The 20,239-nt window shown below is 53.3% G+C and overlaps 1 long non-coding RNA gene across 1 annotated transcript; it reads left to right on the forward strand.

Annotated features, from left to right (window-relative positions):
- Positions 1 to 7,573: 7,573 nt before the first annotated feature.
- On the forward strand, positions 7,574 to 11,105 carry LOC108406924 (uncharacterized). Its single transcript, XR_001855586.3, has 4 exons — positions 7,574 to 7,828; positions 8,045 to 8,166; positions 9,666 to 9,803; positions 9,988 to 11,105. It is a non-coding gene; the product is annotated as an uncharacterized lncRNA (long non-coding RNA).
- Positions 11,106 to 20,239: the final 9,134 nt, after the last annotated feature.

The raw sequence follows: 20,239 nt of genomic DNA on the forward strand, positions 1-20,239 counted from the left end.
CTGGTCATCCGGGAGGGCTGGAGGGACCTGGGCCCGCCGCAGATGACCGGTCTGCAAGCAGTGCCTTGGGAAACGACACACACTGTGGCTTTCCATGATGTTTGCTTTCCTCTTTGTCCCCTATCACGTGTGACCGTCTCTGGGGTGGGGATGAGCTCATGCATCCCTGAATTCCAGCTCCGAGCCCAGTTCAGAGAAGTCTATGGAGCGGATGCAATCACAGCACATGGCTGCCTTCTGGGGACAATGGGAGACCCAGGAAAAGGACCCAGAGACCTCTTTGCTGTCCTGCCACACCCGCCCCTTCTCCCCTCTTCTCTCTTCCCACCCGGCCTCGTCCCCCATCCTTGCCCAGTACTTCTCACCCATCCCTCCTCCCTCACCACCCCTCCTGACCTCCCCTCCTCACCACCTTCCCACCCACCACACCCCCTCCCCAGCCCTCTCCACTCTCCAGCAGTTACCACTGCAAAGATACAAAGTCCAGATAAAATGGGCATAAATGATTTTGAAGAAAATTAATATTTTATTTTGTCTCTTATTTACATAAGTTTCACTAAAATGAACTTCATTTCAATTTTCCTCTTGGGGCAGTGGCCTCTTTGATTTAACACTGCTTGTGTTGAGATCCTAGCAGTTGTCTTTTCTGGGTGAACACCCTCAGAGATCATCTTTGGCAAACAGAGAAATTCCCTTTGGTACTTTAGGCAGACAAAGCGTGTGAAGGGTGGGTGGGGGCAAATGGCATCTAGACGTGCTGCGCTTCAATTTCCTCATCAGTAAAGTGGGGATAATAATATCTACCAGCCCTAATGCACGAGGCATTGAGGATAATAAATGGATAATGTGAGCAAGTGCTTCGGGAAGATTCAAGTGAAGAGCAGAGCGGATTCTCAAAACGAATTGGAGTGTCAGCCTTCCTGTCACCGACTTCAAGGGGAAGGTCACTAAGAGAAGCAGCACTGAATTCACAGCCTGTGGAGCCAATTCCGAATTAATAACGATCTAAGATCTGTGATGAAGAGGGGATGATCGTTTTAGAGAAAACGGGTATGTTCAAGGGAAGACCTGACAACACCGTCGCACCGAAAAAGCTAGACTGACAGTGAAAACAAGTCACAGGGAGGGACCGGATGAGGAGGCGACAACTGTTGTTTTATTTGCCTTGCATGAAAGGAAGAAGGAGGGAATGGGGCATTTTGGTTTCTGGTTTTCATCAAACAGATGGAAAATGCGTATGAATTATGACAGTGAGGAATATGTGGGAAGTCACTAGCTGAATTAACAAGTGAAGAAATGCCTAATTCACAGAAGGAAAAATTGGAATGAATGTCAACTAGATCAAACCACCCAAAGAGAGGAAAAGGAAAAAAAAGACAATGAAATACAACGAGTAGTGATCATGAAGATAGAGGAAGAAACGAGCATACCCATTATTACACTAAATATGAATGAGATAAATTGCTCTATTAAGTCAGAGGTTGTCAGACTAGGTTTAAAAAAAAAAACATCTATTGTTTTGAAAAAGTCCTAAACAAAATGGTAAGGAAAGGTTGAAAATACAAAAGCAAGCAAATATTAACCCCTGCAAACAGAAAGAAAGAAGTGGGATATTAATTCAGACATTGAAGAGTACAGGATGGATGGCTCTGAATTATACAAAAGCAGCTATGTAATAGTAAAAATCACAGTTGTTAAGATAAGCCATTAACCTGAATGTGCCAAACAATATAGTAACTAAATAGAAACAACAATAAAAATAAATAAATTAGTAAGGTAACTTGATAGCAGTTTCCATTATAACAGAGCCAACACATCCCCAGACGGATAGACACCGGCCTACGTGATTTGTAAATGTTAGTGAGAGCCTTCATATGCATTCAATGGCCAATATGTAACTAAAACTCTGAAATTCAAATTCCATCTGCATTCCTGATTTGGACCATAACAGTTCACACAAGAACCAATCTCAAGAACTCTCTTGGGCTTCTCAGTCACCCCAGACAGTTGCTAATGTTAAAAAGCAGCCTGCGGTGGAAGTGCTCGGTTTCTTGGCTGGATCTGCTCAAGGTCGGGACCTGACCGGCCTGTGCGGGAAGCCCTCCAGCCCACTTGCCTTGGGGACACCCAGCACTTGAAGGGTGATTTTGCTTCCTTGGGGGAATGAGGACCGCCAGCACCCACATCCCTGAACAAGTGCAGCTTTTCTTCCACAGATGTCTTGCTTCCTGCACAGACATGCTTGTGAGAAGTCTGTGTAAATCAAACTCCATTTTCCAATTGACTAGCTACCATTTCAAATTTGTTTTATTTCTTGATTGATTCTCAATTAACAGTGGCTCGTACATTTCAGCTCTAAGGTTCTCTTCTCCCAGCTTTGCCACTGAAGCATTAATGATCACTAAACAAGCCATCAGCTGCATCTGGGACAACGCTTTAAGGAAGCCTTGGGTGAATCCTTCTGTAAAGCATCCTTTGTTAAGTGAAGGTTCCTCTGTGGTGTTCGTGGTAAGCCCACAATTTATCTGTTTTGAGGGTGCAGTGGGAAGCTCCTTTTCTTCTGAGCTTTTGCAGCCCTCCTCTGATAACTGTACCTTTGGTGGTGAAAGCTCTGCACTGTCACCCATCCTCAGACCCTGTGGCCCCAGTGTGGACCCCATTCCCAGCACCGGGGATGGAGGATACAGCCCAGGACCGACCAGAGCAGTGCATTGTCCACCCCAGGGCTCCTTCCACGATGGGCACCGTGCTCAGTCACAGCCCCGGAGATGCCATGAGAGTTCTGACTGTGACTTTGGGGAGAAAGAATCTTCTTTTCTGTTGGAGCGCAAACCCACCAGGATGTGGAGATGGAATCACTGACTCCACCTGGTTAGCACATGACTATGAAGACTGAAGCCACGTTAGCAGAAGTCGGAGCGAAAATGACCCAGCAACTCGTGATGCCATTTGGCTCCTGAAGTGTTCATGCCCCGAGCCAGCCCTGCCCCTGAGCCCTTCAGGTGGGGAGCCAGTTAGCGTGGCTTTGTAGGCAGGTGGGCTTGAAACGCGGTTTCTCCCTTGCAACTTCTAGCTTGCTTTTAGACATTGGAAGTTTGAATTTTTGTGGACTTAATTTCTTTATAAAGAAGCACCCACTTATCCCCCAAAAGTAACTACTGACATTTCTATAGTTGACATAGTTCTAATATTTGTGTACAGAATAGCAGCTCCTAAGAGCAAGGTTTTAGGGTTTTTTCACAGTCTTTCCCAGAACCCGTGATCCACAAAAGTCATATGTCTATGCTGGCTGTCTCTCTGCCAAAGAAGAGTTTTCTAATGGCACAGTTGAGATTTCTAAGAAGTCAGCACCCAAGCTTTCATAAGTACCAAATCATGTATCGAAGGCATTGGAAGCATTTGCAGAAACCCACGTCTCCATGGAAATTTAACAGCCAGGGAGTTCTGTGAATGTCTGGACACCAAGAGCCCTCATTTAGGTGGGGGGGGGGCGCACCTCAGTCAGTGACTTCATTTTATTTTCCATGGCAGTAGCAGATGCTGGTCTCAAGCCGTGGTCTCAAACAGACTATGGCTATAGACCAGAATCAAAGAAATGGGTTGACAGTGTTTGTCCAGGGTTCAAACTCTTCTCAAGTTTCCTGACTCTCAGACCAACAGTGTTTCTGAATCCTGCTGGTTAAATCATGAATGGCTTAAGACCAGAAAGGAAAATGCCTCAGGTATTGAATTCTGTCAAGCCAGCAATGCATTTACCATTGGCTGGTTCTCCCTTACCTGGTTCTTAATGAAAAATAAAGACCTGGGTCCTATAGGAGGCCCTAGGTCCTTTTATGACAGTGGCCCTTGGTGGTGTGCACGCAATCTGAAAGGTGTCCAGAAGATTCCTTCATCTCCAAGCACTGCCAGGTGGGTGAGCCGGAGGCCCGGGCCCCTGCTGAGGGCGCTCTTCCTGGCTCAGAGCTCCTTGCTGTGTTGGCACTGGGCCTGGCCTCGGAGCCTGAGTGTGTGGGCGGGGCTTTGGTGGGGGAGCTCTCTGGTGTCTTCCTCTTTCTTCAGGGTTCTGAGACCCTCGTGGGCCCCACCCTCAAGATCTTATCTAAACCTGACAGCTTTCCACAGGCCAGGCCCCCTAGTACCATCCTCCTGGGGGCTGGGGCTCCTCCTCTGCATCTGGGGAGCACGTTGAGGTCACGACAGCCCGCTGGGCCTTCGGCTCTGTCTCCACGCTTCTGCTTGGTGTCCCTCTTTTCTGCCTCACCTCTAGGATTCAGGCGGGCAGGAGCTCTGTCTGTCTCGGTGGCACACAGAATCTGCACATGCTAACTCCTCAATAAACGTTTTTAAGATCAGTACAAGTTTCACTGGATTTAGCTCAGGAGAGCAGCCTGTACATTGTCAAATGTCTACAGTTTCCCTAGAAGAGATTGGAAGGAGGGGCCCTGGGGCAGAAAGGGCACATGGGGCGGTTTGCCTACTGGAGGCCGTCTAGACCATGGCTTCGGAAGGAGTTCTGGAGCCTGGGCACTGGGGCCTCCCGGCGCCTGTGTGCCCGAGGAGCTGGGGGCCGAGCCAAGGTGGCAGGGCCTGCGCAGAGTTAGAGGGGTGTCCGGGAAAAGGCTGATGGCCTGTGCTCTCCCTTCTCGGTCCTGACCTAGCTCATCAGAGACAGAAACGCGGGGTGAGTGCCTGGCCCACGACTGTGCGTGCAGCTGACACACCCCCAGGATCCTCCTCCAGAAATGTCAGCACTGTGGTCAGGGCACAACGGCGGGAGGAGCTTTAACATCGCAGAGCCCAAGACCTCCTGGTCCTTCAGATCCCATTGTTCCCCTTTCCTGGTTTTATCACTGAACATGCAACTGCAAATAAATTAGCATTTACCTGGGCATTTCATTCATGTAATGCCCAGCTCTTAGGTGGGGTTATCTTTGGGAGAAGAAATTGGGAAACTTCTAAATTCTGCCATTCTGTAATTGGGAGATGCTCAGATATTTTTGGTAAGTGTGGGTATGTGGGAAACTAGGTATGCATAATCAGAAAATAATCAACAAGATACTTAAAGTTCAGAAGTGTTGGGAGGAGGCAGCAGGTGTTGGGAAGCACCGCGTGACCCACCCCGCAGCGGGGCCAGCTCATGGATGCCGATTTCCCATCGAGCTGGGGCCCTGCTCCTTCTGGCTCGGCCGTGCTATGCGTCAGACTTTGGGGGTGTTGGGCCATGGAGGGTCAGAGAGAGCCTCCCGGGTTCAGGCGTCTGCCCGCCCTGGCTCCGGTTCTGGGGGAGGAATTGGCCTGTGCTGGGTGCTGGCCAAGCTGTCAAGCTCAGAGCGCAGCCCCGGAGCCCGTGGCCCCGGCAGCCGCAGGACGGAAGGGACTGCGGGGGGTGGACAGAAGGCCACCTGGGCTTCCACTCTTGCCTCTGAGACTTCACGCCGTACTCTCTGCAATGAGACCAGGTCAGCTGGCAGAACTGCCTGCTTGTGAACATCAGGCCTCTCATTTGTACGAGGGCAAACTGGACATTAATTTCAGGAGTTAATGATCCGAACAACTGATGCTAGCTTCCTCAGGCTGCTGTAACAGAGGTCCCAGCTGGGTGGCTTGAAACACAGAGACCCAGGTGTGGGCGTGGCTCTGCCCTGAAAGCTCCAGAAGAGACGGCTGCCTGCCCCTCCCAGCTGTGGGTGCCAGCGTCCACAAGGTCCCCTGGCTCGCGCTTTCTCCCTGTGCACGTCTCTCTCTTTTTCTTAGAAAGACACCAGTACATTGGATTTAGGGCCACCCTACTCCAATACGGCATCATCTTAATCAGTGATGTCTGCCACGAACCTGTGTCCAGTGAGGCTGCCTGCTGACCTACTGCTGTTCAGGACTTCAACTTTTGGAAGACACAGTGGAACTCAAGAAGGTTGAGATGTTGCTGTCAGTGACATGACTAGACTTACCGGCTCTCACCTTGACTGAAAAGATAATTATGAGCGTGAAATATCAGGCAGATTGTCCCAACGGCCCCACACCGGGCAGGCATTCTCTGCAGATGGAGCTGCAAGTGAGCTGAGAGGTCACGATGCCTGGCACCAAGGGCTCTCCGCCCCTGCCCTCTCCTCCCCGTTGCTAGGAGGATGGGTGTGACCATGGCCCATGGGGAGAAAAACAACACTTGGAAACTTTTCCACGGACTTTCAGAACCAGCAGCACCTGCTGCTCCCAGGAGATGCGGGGCCAGGGCAGCACCGCGGGAGGGACACCTGAGTTTTATTTCTAGCTCTTCCATTACCTTGGTGGGTGACCTTGCAAAACGAGCTTTAAAAAAAAATGTCTTTGCAGCTGATTTCTCCTGCATCCTGAAGCGCAGGTGGTCGTCATGAACATTTGTGTCCTGCAGTTGGGTTTGTGAGTCTGTCCTCGGGTGAAAGGGGCCACGTGGCCGGGAGGTCCTGCTCTTCCTAGAGACTTGCGTCAGCACGACCTCCCCCACTTCTCGTGCCCCACATCCCCATCCCACTGCAGAGAAGACGCCCCAGCAGCAACTTGTGTGATCTTCTGTCCTCTCGTGATCTACATACAAAATAGTTAAGTCGTCCTAAAACAGAAAACCTTTTTCTCTTTCCGTGTCTATGTCTAAACGTGGCTACATCTTCTGTACAAAAACGTGATGCGTCCCCTCTTGGCCCAGCTATCGGTTGCCAGTTGTCCTACTCAGCTTGGACTGCACACAGAGCCCCATGGACTGGGCAGCTGGGGCCACCGGAACCCATTCCTTACAACTGCAGAGGCTGGGAAGACCAGGATCAAGGTGCTGTGGGTCTGGGGTCTGGTGAGAGCCTGCCTCATGTGCAGATGGCTGTGTCCTCACATGGTGGAGGGGTGGGGTGAAGGGGAGGGAGGGGAGCACAGAGCCGCCTGGTGTCCCTTGTGAGGACGCTGACCCCATCAGGACACCCCCCCTCATGAGCTCACCTAACTCTATGACTGCCCAATGGGCCCTCTTCAAACACAGTCCCATTGCGAGTCAGGACCTCAACATAAGGATTTGGGGGCATGATTCCGTCCAGAGCAGCAGAGATGGACTGTCCTGCCCAGATCATTCTGTGTCCACCTGCCCAGGAACGCTTATCACTGGTGTTGGGGGTCATTGACGCTGATCTGGAGATGCCAAGAGACTTGCTCACCACGCTGTTGTGCCTATTCTCCCACCGCCCCACCCCCACCTGGGGGGCCATGGGCAGAGCTGCCCCCAGGACACCCTGCATGGGCAGCACGGAGCTCCTGGATCCTCCGAGAGGCCCAGAGTGAGCACCTGGCCCTGCGTGAGGTGAGAATCAGAAGGCCTCGGCCTCGTCTAGCTGCGTGAGTGGCAGGGTTCCGAACTCACTGGGTGGGACCCGCATCCTCACCAGGTGTGAGGGGCTCCCCTGAGTCAGGGGGCATCTCACACCTCTTGGCTGCTAAGACCCCACGTGGTGTGAGCGTTTGGGAGACCAGGGGGCAGTACAGTCGTGCATGCGCCCCCCAGCGCCGTCTCGCTCTCATGACCCCACACAGCCACCTTTCCACTGTGGGGCAAATTGACAGTGGTCTGAAATCAAGCCCAAGATCACTCCCAGGTCCGTGAGCGTGGCAGAGCCCCCTGCGCTGTCAGGGGCACAGAGACCTGGTGCCCACGCGCTTCCTTTCAGCGGCCACGGTGCACCTGCTGGAGGCATCTTGAGGGCTCTGCAGGGACACCGTCCTCGCTTCAGACATGGTGAATGAAGGCCAACGTTGCCCAGACGCTTGTTGTTGCCAGTGAGACTTTTCAAGCCACACACTGCCCACCTGTTCAGTAAGTTTACGGCACCGAGAGACCCAGGGCCCCACCCCGACCCACACGCTGTGATTCCTCTGCAATACAGAGCATCAAGGTCCCTAGATGTTCCCTGTTTGTGGGTGCCCCGTTTTCTAGGCCTGCACTCACGCCGTGTCCCCAGGGGTTTGCCCACACCCCCGACCCGGGAGAGGGGGTGACCGCTCCGCAAACCCTTGCTTCTCCCTCTGCCAGGCCTCGCAGCCCTCGGCTTTCAGGTGGGCCTTTCTGGGCAAGATGCAGGGTGACGGAGCCAGCGGACCAGGAAGCCGTGTGTCTCAGGAAGCCTTTCCCCGGATGACTCACAGTCCCAACAGGTGCGTTTTTCCATAAAGTGCAATTAATAATTCATCCAGCCTTTGTCAAACTTCACTATGTTGCCTTTGAACAGAATGTTTCAGACCACAAGGGTTTGATGCCTCGGCTTCCAGACGATGAAACGACCCCAACACGAACTCTCCTAAGAAGCTGGCTCTCAAGGCTGGCCTGTGTCTTAGCACACAGAACAATCCTAAAAGGGCTGGACACTGAGGGAGGAGCCAGGGAGCCTGCTGACAAGCTCCTCCTCTATCCCCAGGGGGATGGTGATTGAAAAGTCAATTGCTTTTTAACAAGTGTGGTATTCTCAGGGGGACCGGCTAAAGGGTTAATTTAATGCTTGACCCATTACAACCGCTGACTGCAGCGAGAAGCTGGTGGGCCGATCCGGAGATTGTTTCTGCAGGAGAAGCGGGTGAACGCCGGGCCTGGCTCGCTGGGCCCCGTAATCGGGGGAAATCGGCATCAAGGATGCGCAGCCACTGAGAGCAGATGGCTACCTGAGATGCGATCACTTACGGTCTTTCAAGCATAGTCATGAGATCATAGTAACCCTAAACTGGCTGAAAACAGAAATCTGGCTGTCTGTCAAGGTCCCTCCCTGTGTTGAGGTTTGTAACAATCCAGATCTGGTTCCCCTGAACCTGCAACAAACGATTACACGGGAGGAAGGCCTCAAGCAGTCCTGGTCACCCTCAGGCGTTTGGGTTTTGGCTTCTGATCAACCCACCATTGTTCAGTGCGTGAAACACTTGCTAATGTTTTTTTTTTCAGCGTATGATAGAAAAACTAATAATAATACAATAATGCCATGGGCCTTTCCTTCCCCACGTCAGTCATGGGTTCCCTGTGGGTGCTGGACCCCTGCATCCCCAGCTCCAGTTCAGCCCGCCCCACCACGTGCCCTGGAACGACCCTGGGTCCACGCTAACCCCACCTTCACGGACAGGAAGCGAGGGGACATCAGTGCCCGAGGGAAAGAGGCAGGGACGGGGAAGTTGTCTGAGTCTCACTCAGCCAGGTTCCCCCCGGGATGCGGGTCGTGCGTGGCTGCAGTGCTGCGTGCCTCCCCTCCATCCCGTCACGCTGACAGACATTCCCCGAGCCCCCAGTCACTGCATCGCCCAGGTCTCCCCGGCTTCCACAGTGGCTGGTGTGCGATAGACTGAGCGTGTCTTCTCTGTGATTTCCCCGGGCTCCCACAGCCTGCAGAGGCCCTGGGGTCTGATGCCCAGCCTCTGCTCCCGGCGCCAGGGGTCCCCGCCCCCTCGCAGTACTCTAGCTGCATCTCCAAGGCTGGTTCTTAAGGGACTGATTGTGAAATGCGTGATTTTTAAGCAACAGGATAATGTAGAACAGTGAGTGGGAATGACTCACATGTGTGGCCAGAGCTGCAGCCACCCTGCGGGACACGAGCAATGCCCTGGGACTCCTGTCTCTGTTTCTGGGGGCAGCTGCCGTAGCGACGTACTCAGTAACTGCAATTTTATCCTTCCAGAGGCGATCATTAATTAATGTTCGTGACGAACGTCAGCTGGCTCTAAACGGATGAGAGGAAAGGCAATTCTCCTCCATAAACAGGACTGCAGCCTGAATCCCCAGGAGGAAGATGTGTGCCCAGCTAGTGGTCTCCTAGGTGGGGAGGAGGGCCAGCACCTGAGGTGCTGGGAGCGGTGGGCTGGGCGGCCTTGGACCCCATGTCACGTCCACATGGCCGCAGACCCCCCTGGGGTCTCATGTGCCCCCAGTTGGTGGAAGGGCCTCTGGAAGCCCGGGTCTGCCCTCAGGCCTGGTGACTCCTGGGCTTCTGGGCCCAGCAGGCCACACAGGATGGGCAGACCACAGGAAGCGGCTCCTGCCATGGCTGCTAGAGCACCGGGGAGGCCTCAGTCGGCGGCGAGCGTCTTCAAGGAGCCTGCACTTCACCTGAAGGATGGTGGGTGGCCAGGTCAGCGGTCAGTGGGGGGCAGACACGTGGGGTGGCCAGACGGGGCTCTAGCAGCCCTGCTCTGTTCTAACCCAGACTTCCCCACTGAGTCTGGGTTCACTCAGCCCCTCCAGCCCCTCCGGGTGGGGCTCCAGGAGGCACCTCAGGACACCCCCAGGGTCCCCATGGGCAGGCTGCCCCCCTCCAGGTGACCTCGGCTGCCCTGAGTACTTCTGGTCCTGCTGCACCGGCCGGGCCTCCTGTCTGGCGTGTGGGCACAGATGCAGGAGGCCAGCCTCCATGCCAGCCCAGAGGCGTGTCATCGTGTGGAGTGCTGTTGCAGCAGCGTCCCCTCTGTGCCGTTAGGAGGGGAGAGTGAGGTAGCTCCCTGGGGCAGGCCTGCGCCTTCCCCTCACTGAGTCCAGGGCTGGTCCAAGGCAGCTGGCCTGGCCTCTCTCCTCCCACTTGGCCCACCTGTACCTGCCCAAGGCGGGTGCCTCTGTGAGCCGGCCACACTTCTGACCTCCCAGGGCTGTCTCCCTGAGGACTATCCCCCGCAGTGCTGTCACCCCCTGGTCTGTACCCCCACTGCTGTCCCCCCAGGGCTGTCCCCCCACCACTGTGCCCCCAGCACTGTCCCCCCACTGCTGTCCCCCTCAGGGCTATGCCCCCTAGGGCTGTCCCTCCCTAGCACTGATTCACTCCCAGTGCTGTCCCCCTAGCACTGTCCCCCCAGGGCTGTCCTCCCAGCACTGTCCCCCCAGGGCTGTCCCCACCCCCAGGGCTCCCTCCAGAGCCTCAACCAGAGGAACTTGGGCAGCCCTGCCTGCATCCGCCCAGGGCCACGCCCTTTGGTGGATAAATCCATGTCCCTGAACTGGGTTACAAGCCAGCAGCATAAACGAGATGCCAGCTGATAACCACTAAGGCAAGGATGTAACCCAAGAAGCGGGCCCTGGGCCAGGGAGGCAAAGTCAACCTTCGGAGTCAGGCAGAGCCATTGCAGGTGAACAGAAGGTGAGCTGGGCGGGGTGGGCAGGGAGCACCTCCTGGTGTGGGCGGGCAGCCCGGCTCAGGTATGGAGGGCCGGCCGGCCAGGACCCTGCAGGGCAAGGAGGGAGAGCTCGGCCGCGGGAGCGCGGAGAGCCTGGGGCACCGGGGGCACCGACGTGGGGCTAGCAGGCCCCGCGCTTGCCGCCTGCAGAGAGCGCTCTGGTCGGCCTGGGCCCAAGCGGCAGCTGGCGGCTCTGCAGCCCCAGGGGCCCATCGGCCTCTCTCCTCGCCCAGTGCAGCCCAGTGCATGCCGCTGACCACACCTTGCAGTCGCCGTCCAGGAAGTAGCCAAGGCCGAAGCCCGAAGCCCGCCAGGCGGGGGTGGAAGGAGCCAGTGCCCCTCCTTCTGGTGGAGGGCATGGCTGTCCCCCTGGCTTTTCTCTGGGGGGACTCTGCTCAGGCTGGTGTGGAAACCTTTGTCCCCATTGGGTGTTAGAGGTGTCAAGGTCCCGTGTGCCTTGTAAGAAAGGAGAGCGGGGCTCCTGACATCCTCCATGACGAATCTTTGGGGAGGCCGTGGGACCTCAAGTCCTGGCTCAGCCCCTGCACGAGGCATCTTGATTATGGCCCTGTTAGCATGAGCGCCATGAAACCTCGGATTAGAGTTTCAACGACTTAATAACACAATCCAACTGGTCACAGTCTCAGGGATTGTGAGGAAGCTGACTATTCAGACACTGAAGCCTTAGTGACAATATTGAGTACAGCTTTGCGACTGTCTTTCTTTAATGATTTACATGATGAACATCGCAAGGCGTGCAGACACAGCAAGGTGGCTGTGTTCAGTCCCGTGCATGTATGCACATAAATCCAAGTGCCAGCGCTGCAGTGTTGAAATTGTGCTTCTCACTACAGAGAACCCAGCCTCCCAGGAGAAGCGGCCAATCTGTGCCTGGAAGTACAAGACGAGTCAGGACCTCCTGTCACATCCCACAGTGATGGAGTCGATTAAAAAATGGGACAGAAAAGGGGACAATTTAAGCACAACATATAATAACTGCAATAGATTGAAACAAACATACATAGAAGTCCATGAGTTTAATGACACTAAAAAAATTAACTGGTACCATCGGAGGATACTAATGAACAATTCATTAACTTGAAATCTAGGAAGCAAAGAAAGGGAACTAAATATCTATCCCCCCTTCACAGCTGAGCATCCTGACATGACAAAGAGAGTTTTCCTTTATAGAGGTGCTCCCGCTTAGGGAGTGGAGAAGAGGTGGCAGGGTCGGGATGGCACCATGTTCCAGCCCTGGATGTGTGAATGTCTCTCCACACTAAGCAGTGACAGCCTCTAGCCTTACAAAGGGGGCCCAGCCAGGCATTAGCTCCTCTCGGTGCACAGAAGCACCCGGCCAGCGGTCTGCTTGCCCTCCGAGACGAGAATCTGGTCAACCCCAGGTGCAGTGACAGTGCATAGGACATACCGGGGGGAGTCGTGGGACTAACCCACTTCAGTGCAACTGGGAGCAGCCCCAGACTGGAAACCCCGAAGACCGACAGCTGTGTCTTTCAGCAGGTGGACTGTGAGGAGGAGGAGAAAGCAGCAGCTGCTGCCGCTGAGACCCCCACAAAGAGCAAGAAGCAGGCCAGCCTGTGGCCACGTAGGAGGCTTCCTTCGGTTCTGGCTCAAGCACATTTTTTTTTTAACTGAAAATATTTATTTATTTATCACACATGCAAGTCACATATACGACATTATATGATATATTATATTATATTAGGATATTAAGGTCTCATTGCAAATTTTTAAGGTGTGACTGTGTATGTAATCATGATTAAAAAATAATAATTCCTTAATTTTTGAAGATCCACACCTAAATATCTATACGTGAAAGTATGTGACATTCAGGATTTGCTGGGAAGGTAAAGTTGGGGGAGGGGGTGGATAGAAAAAGATTACCGTGAATTGCAAATTGCTGAGATTGGGTGACCCGGCCTCTCCGCCTTTACATGTTTGCACAATTTAAAAATAAAATATGTATATGTATGTGTATAGTCTCAGATTCTTAGAACATGCAAGAATCACTGCTATTGCTGAAAAAACTAGAGATTTTCTGTTCCTCCTTTCAGTGTTGTGTGTGTACCTGAAGTGTATCTATTCACAGATAACTCTGTATAGATTCTAATTGCTTTCCCTGGTGAACAAGATAATGTGTTCTGGAGCCATTGATTAAAAACATGAACTGTAAAATTATGCTTCAAAGTTTAGAAAACTTTCAGAGGTTACATTTTGACATACTGGGATCTTGCCTTTAACAATGACAGAAAGCCCCACAAAAATACTGTGTTTCATCTGGTGTGGGCCTTTATCTTATCTTGACAGATTATTGCTGGTTAAATTGTAGTGCTGACTTAAAGGCAGGACTCTTCAAGGGAGTCAGAAATTAAGGCTTCACCAAATGGTAATAAAGCTATTAAAAATGCAAACAGCAAACAGCTACACTGTACAGGTTAGACAGCTGATCCAAACTAGCAGTTTAAAAAGCAGAGCAATTACACTTTTATTTAAATGCAAGGAATATGAGCAAGAATAGAATGAGGAGCCTTGTTTAAATGCATTCTTTTGAATATTTATTAGAAATAATACATGTAGTTAAGCCACTTATCTGATTTCAGTGAATAAGTAAAATGCAAAAGATCAATTTTCATAATTATACCAAAGAAGTCTGTCTTTCATAAAAATCTCATTAATAACACCATTATTACTGAAAAAATATCTCGGTATTATTATTGTTATTCTAATTATCAGCAAAATGCTACTGATAATGTTGTCATAAAATTCCCTTTTAGTATCCTATTAAGAGAGATAGACTAAGTAGTGGTTTAAGTTAAATCTAGACCCTAAGTGGCGTTGTAAAAATCTTCTTTGTGTATTTGGTTAAAATACATTATGTGTATAATTACATAAATTGCTACGAGTTTGGCAAACAGGGCTTCATGTGCACGTACGTGTGTCTGTTGTACACTGGGGCTAAGCGCTCCCGGACGTGCACATCTGCACACAGGTCACCAGACTGAGCGAGAGCAGCATGTCATCAATCATTCTAAGTGAAATACTCTTGCTTGTTAACCAAGACTGGGTATTGCTTTTAAGAGTTCGTACACATTTATTTCCATGTTCGCTGCCTAATAGTAATTCACCCGTGCTAAGGAGCAGCCACCTTCAGAACAAGTCACGGCTTTCCCGGGTTTGATGATCCGTCCCGACTTCTGCCTGCAGGTCAGGAAAATGACTTCTTTCTCTGGGTCTCAGTTTCTTTCCCATAAAAACTACCCAGATAAGAAAGGCCTCAATGACCGTCTGATTCCTGGTTGCTTAGCTCAGAGTAGGACAAGGGGTTACCCGAATCTCACAAATGCTGCCGCACCAGAACAGAAGGCATTTTGAGACTTTGCTCTGTGTAATGAGCTCTATTAAGAAGAAAAGGATTTGAAGCAAAATTAACTATGCAATTGTTATTGGGACTTTGTTCCTAGCCCTATTTTTTTTAAAAAGGCTGGGCCAACTCAAGTGTGTTTGAGCAGCACTTTGCTCCTGGCCACCGAACCCAACACTAACATGCAGGCCCCCGGCCGGCCAGCAGGCCCCCAGGCCTGCCTGCTGGGGAGCCAGCAGCTCTGCACAGGAGACCCACAGAGACGTGAGCGGGGACTGGACCTGCCCCTGGAGCGATGCAGGGGACTGGAGAAACAAACACAACAGACCCTCTCTCTCTCATAGCTGCTCGTGCATATACCTGGACTCACTGTGCTGGGTGAATAAAGACCTACGAACACCTAAGCAATGAGATGGCGAGTCTTGTTTGGTGAATTAATGATAAAATAGCTCTTGGAATAGGAATAAATAATGATTCTTTGACAATTTCATCGAGTGGAGAAAGCCACAGTAAAGGGCTTAATTTTACGTTCAGCTCAAAGCTGAACAGAGGACATTTTGGAGTGTGAAGGCACGAGGCAGGTCCAGGCTTCCCCCCTGCCTTAACATCTCGGGCAGCAAGCTGGGCGAGTGGGTCCTAGTGCGGAGACACCCCCAGGAAGGGGCTGCGCTCTGCTCTGCAGCTGCCCAAGCCCCTCGCTGGGGAGTAAGTCCAGCTCCCCTGAGCATCCCAGGGCCGGCCTCGGGGCGCAGGGAGTTGTGGATCTGGGCCAGGGACCCTTCTTCCCACGGGACACGAGGGTTTCCGACGGAGCTCCAGACCGATGTGCTCAGCCCTCCGCCTGACAGCGCCTGCCTGCGGCCCCTGCAAGTGGGCTCACTGCCCCCACCCGCGATGGGCCCCTGGGGCAGAGAGCCCACCCCACCACGGGGACTGCATCCCGCTCGTGCCTGGGGGTCCTGGCTAGGCCCATCTGAGCCATAGACAGTCAACATTTGTTCCTATGTGGGGGACCTCGAAACCTCTGAAGATGGTGACATGATGCTCCAAGTGACCTGCTTCCCACCCAAGCTCATCTCCCATTGTAGGTATGACATGGGTCGATGTCCCCCCCATACTCACCATCCCGCTCTGGACAAGTTAGGGTCCTTTTACTTGATTGCATTTAACTGAGCATTTGCTGTATGCTCAGTTATGTGCGGACTGAGACGGGGTGGGGGACAGAGAGACAGAGGGAGACAGACAGAGAGACAGAGGGAGGGAGAGAGAGGAGGGGAGAGCGAAAGGCCAGGAGGGAGGGAAACTGCAGCCCCTGTGAGGTGCGCCCCCAGGACAAGCTCTATGACAAGGGACGCTCAGGGTGCAGAAGGCTGTCACCCAGGCTAGGGGCCAGGGGTCAAGAAAACGCACCAGAGGAAAACTCCAAGCCAGGACCTGGTGCCTTGTGACCCGACAGGCAAGCCTGCTGAGGTGGCCGGGCCGGGGACGGGCCCTCTGCTCTGGCCCATGTTGGGGGCCAGGCCAGGCTCAGTGTGTGGCTCCTGGGGCCTGAGGCTGGGGGCTGTGGAGCTGCGTGGGGCCTCTGTGACCTCCATGAGAAGGTTCTGCGGGCAGAGAGCGGGCAGGGGTGGAGGCAGGGGGCTGGGGAGATGCTCAGGAGATGCTTGGAGTGTTTTTCTTAAAACTGCTTCCTAGACTTTAGCTACATTAAGGATTAAATGGGCTTTGATAGGCTTCTCTGGGAACCTGACTTTATTTTTAACACTTCCCTGGAAAAGTATTCTAAGGGCCTAACAGCTTGTGGGTAAACTGAGCGGTGCCTGTCCGCCAATGCGATGCGGCCGCGCTCGGATCTGGGGGCCCAGTCCTGGCAGCTCTGGCACCAGCTGGGTCTCTCCCAGACCTGCTCAAGGGCGGATTTGTCCTCACCTGGCCGGGAGCAGTGGGTCAGAGCTCAGTGAGGCTGCACAGGGACCGTCTGTGGGAGGCCGAGCTGGGCCCAGCGCTCCCTGACTTCACAAACAAAAGGTCAGAAAAGCTGGCACCTGGGGACAGTACCTAAAGTTAGAAAAGCCGTAAGACAACCCCCGAGGGGGCGGTCATGGCTCAACTCTGTCTTCAGGAGCCTGTGGACACATCTGTGGGCAGCCCCCAAGCCCTGCCGAGGGGCTAGTACTTCCCTATTTCCCAAGCTCATGGAAGGACATGTTTATAAACTAGTGAAGCAAATTACTAAAAGAGTGACATTAAAACAACTGACACAATACAAGCTGGTGTTTTTATTGTGAGTCAACAGACACGGCGTCATGTTGTGACATCGTTAGGGTGTCCGGCCTCCTCGCTGCAGGGCCACCTGGATGGGCGCACCCAGGCTGGCCACCACGTGCATCCTGGTGGCCAGTCACCGGTCCCAGCCTGAGGTCCGCCCTGTGCCGTCCGCTAGCAAGGCTCATGCTGCTTCCCCTTGGGCTCAGCACCCCAGAAACAATGTGGGCTGGGGTCACTTAGACCCCAAACCAAGGCTCTGGTGTCCCTTTGAGGGAGTGTTGTTATTCTTGCAAGACAGAAAGGTCCTGGGACGTTGAGGGGAAGGGAGAAGATGATGGCTTCCAGAAGAGGAGCCGCCTAGAGGTGACAAGGTCCGAGAGAGACAGTCCCTGCGGGAGGGCTCCGGTCGCCCCCCTCTCGGCCCCGTCAGCACGAAGCCCTGGAGGTCATACCATGATTTCCATAATCACGGAGACGTCATGATTGTTTTCAATCACGGAAGTACATTTCAGTCATACTTTTTAAGGTTTTGATGAAAGAGGCGGTGGGGGGGTCTTCCATCCCAGCTTCACCGGGCTTTGTCCAGAGACCCCACCAAGCCTCCCACACACTGGATGGAGAACAGACTGGCTGGCGAAATCATTAGCAAACAGCAGGTTTCTGGAACCAAGAGGTACTCTGGGCTTCCTCGTGACGTGGCCTTGTGGACAGCAGGGCAGAGCCACCCCCTCCGCGTGGGAGCTTGGCTGGTGTCACGTCCATATCGTCAGTCCTGACGTATGGCCACCCCCACATCTCTGCTCTGTTTTCATCTGGGAAGGCATGAGCACAGGCCATTGGATTTTATTTTCAAAAAGAATCCACCACCGCCCTCCTGACTGTGGTCAAGTGGGCAGTGCTGGCTCAGCCCCTGGGCTGGGAAAGCCCCCAGCTGTAAACAGTCTATGTGTCCATGGTAACGGGCAGTTCAACAGTTAACTTTCCAGAGCATAAAGGAGGTGATGCCTTTCCTCTTTACATTTGTATAGTTTATAACAGCAATAAGCTGCTCCCGCCCCCAGGTCGACACCCCCAGTGATTAATGACCAACAGGAATTCCATTTACTTTTTTTCTTAAGGGCCTTTGATCCCTCCAGGTCTTTAGATGCCCTTGGTCACTTGCTGCTAGAAAATGTCCTTCTGGTGGGTCACGACTGCCACCCCAGCCTGGCTTTAGGACAAAGGCCTGCCGCGCTGTGTGGCCCCGGCCAGTCTGTCACTGGCACTTCCTCCTCCAGCTCTGCATGCGCTGATGTGACCGGCGTGTGGGGGTTTGTGGTGCAGCAGGACACATGTCAGGCCACGGGTGTGCTTGAAAGGACCTATTCTGCTTAATGCCACACAACTAAGGCATTACAACGAGGGGACTTGTCTGGGCTTTACAGATGGAAAGTTATACCTCCCTGAGGCTTCTCCTTCCAGCCACATGTACACACAGGAATTCGAGCTTTATTTTTGACACAAGAAGCATCTACCAGCCACCACCAGGTGTGTGCGTGCCAGCAGAGGCGGGATTACGGAGAAGCATTTTGTCCTCAATCAGAGATGTGCTGTGCCTTCGCTGCGTGCAGACATCTTCGTTAGACTAGGGCTGTGCCATGATGGGCTTGTGATCTGTTGGAAAAGATGGGTGTGGATGGTTAAGTCAGACGACGCAGCACACAGACTAAGCACCAAGGCGCAGCCCTGCTGAGGGTACGAGGTTCGATGGTGTCATTGTCATCTGCACGGACACATCCCGGAAGCTCTTCAGACGTTTGAATGGCCAGGGCAGTCCGCCACTCCCAGGGCAAACCTCTCGGCCGTTAAACAGACCACCTTGGCACATAAAGCAGGAAGGCCCTGCAGCTCCCCATGGCACAGGCGCTGGGTCTGTGGTGCAGAGAAATGTCCCATGCTGGAAGGACATCCGTGGCTTCTGCGACACTCGGCAGTGCAGGCTGGGGGCCCCACCAGCGGCCACGTACAAGGAGAAGGCTCGGCCCCAGGGTGCGGGCATGGGCATGTTCCAGCTCGTGAAGAACAGGCTGCCCTGTACTTGCCAATGAAAGTGACTTAATTTTGGATTGTTAAGAGGGCTCCTTATGATTTTGCTGTGCTCAAGCTCATTTTGAACACCAGCCGTCACTCCAACAGGTACCAGCAATGTTAAAACTCAGTTTGTTAGAGTGACGCCTTAACTGCTGATACAGACTTGGAAATTGCACGTTTATGAAACGATCAGATCGGCAGCTGATATGACTTGAGCAGAGAGTGTCACCCCCAGCCCTGCCGAGCCCTCCATCTCTGCACTGGGGACCCATGTGCCTCTGAGAGGACCAGCCTTCACACACCAGTGCCCGGGGCCACATTCAAAGGTGTCCTTGTAAATTCCAAGGGGCTGAGTTCCAGGAACTGGACGAACGTGGGTCCCTCTGATGGAGAGTGAAACGTGTGACAGGAGTGGCCTTCAAGGAGCTTTTATGTGTCCCCCAGGTGCAGCTTAGCTTCTTAATTAATTAATTGCACGATTTACCCCAAGCAAATTATTCTGGTTAACACCATCCTGGCATTTCTGGGGCGTTGTCCTGGGTTACCAGAACCAGGCTGGTGTTTTGTATTCGGTTTCTAAGCGTCACTCTCCCTTCTGAATCGTATTCCGTGTCACCCACCACAGGTTCTCAGCATGACGTCCTGCCACCAGCACTTGCCTGCGTGCAAGTTTCTGTTGACTAATAGCTGCCACTGACACAGCCCTGCTCCAAGAGCTCACCTGGAGCCACCCCCACAGCCTCCCCTGGGAAAAGAGGGTTGCGGGAACCGGATTATCTAGTTCCGGCATTATTTGTTACCATTCCAAAGTACGTCTTTAGGGCTTGCATAGCATGCTCTCTCATGTAAAAGAAAAAGTCAGAGAGTAAGTGTGTTGGGCAGCTGTGTAGCAAAGCCATGGGGAGAGGCGCAGGTTGGGAGAAGAGGACGGGAGGCGGGGAGAGCAGCTTGGGGGCGGGTGGGCGGCGAGGGCCCCAGCCCTGCACCCCGGAACGGATCCAGGAACCGACGGGATGGCCCACTTCGGGGGGGAGTAGCCAGTGCCTTACAGACTTGCCCCCAGCAGTGGGGAGAAAGGTGAGAAAGGACGGCCAGGCTCCAGCTGCCCCAGAGCCTGGTGCCTGCGCTGACCCCGGGGCAGCCTGTGGCCTCGGAGGTCTCCCCATCCAGGACCCGCCCGGGGTCAGACGGGGTTCAGCTCAGGCACAAGGAGCCCCTCATCCCATTGGCCCTCTGGCAGCACACATCACCCATGCTCAGAGCACCAACCTCTCTGTGCGCGAGGACGGCGTCCCACCCCAGGTGCTGTATGGGGCCTTCCCAGGGGTGCAAAGGTGAATGTGGTACAAGACTTGGTTCATGTCTTCAGGG

This window comes from Manis javanica, chromosome 9 (genome assembly GCF_040802235.1).
Source record: "Manis javanica isolate MJ-LG chromosome 9, MJ_LKY, whole genome shotgun sequence".
NCBI classification, from domain to species: Eukaryota; Metazoa; Chordata; class Mammalia; order Pholidota; family Manidae; genus Manis; species Manis javanica.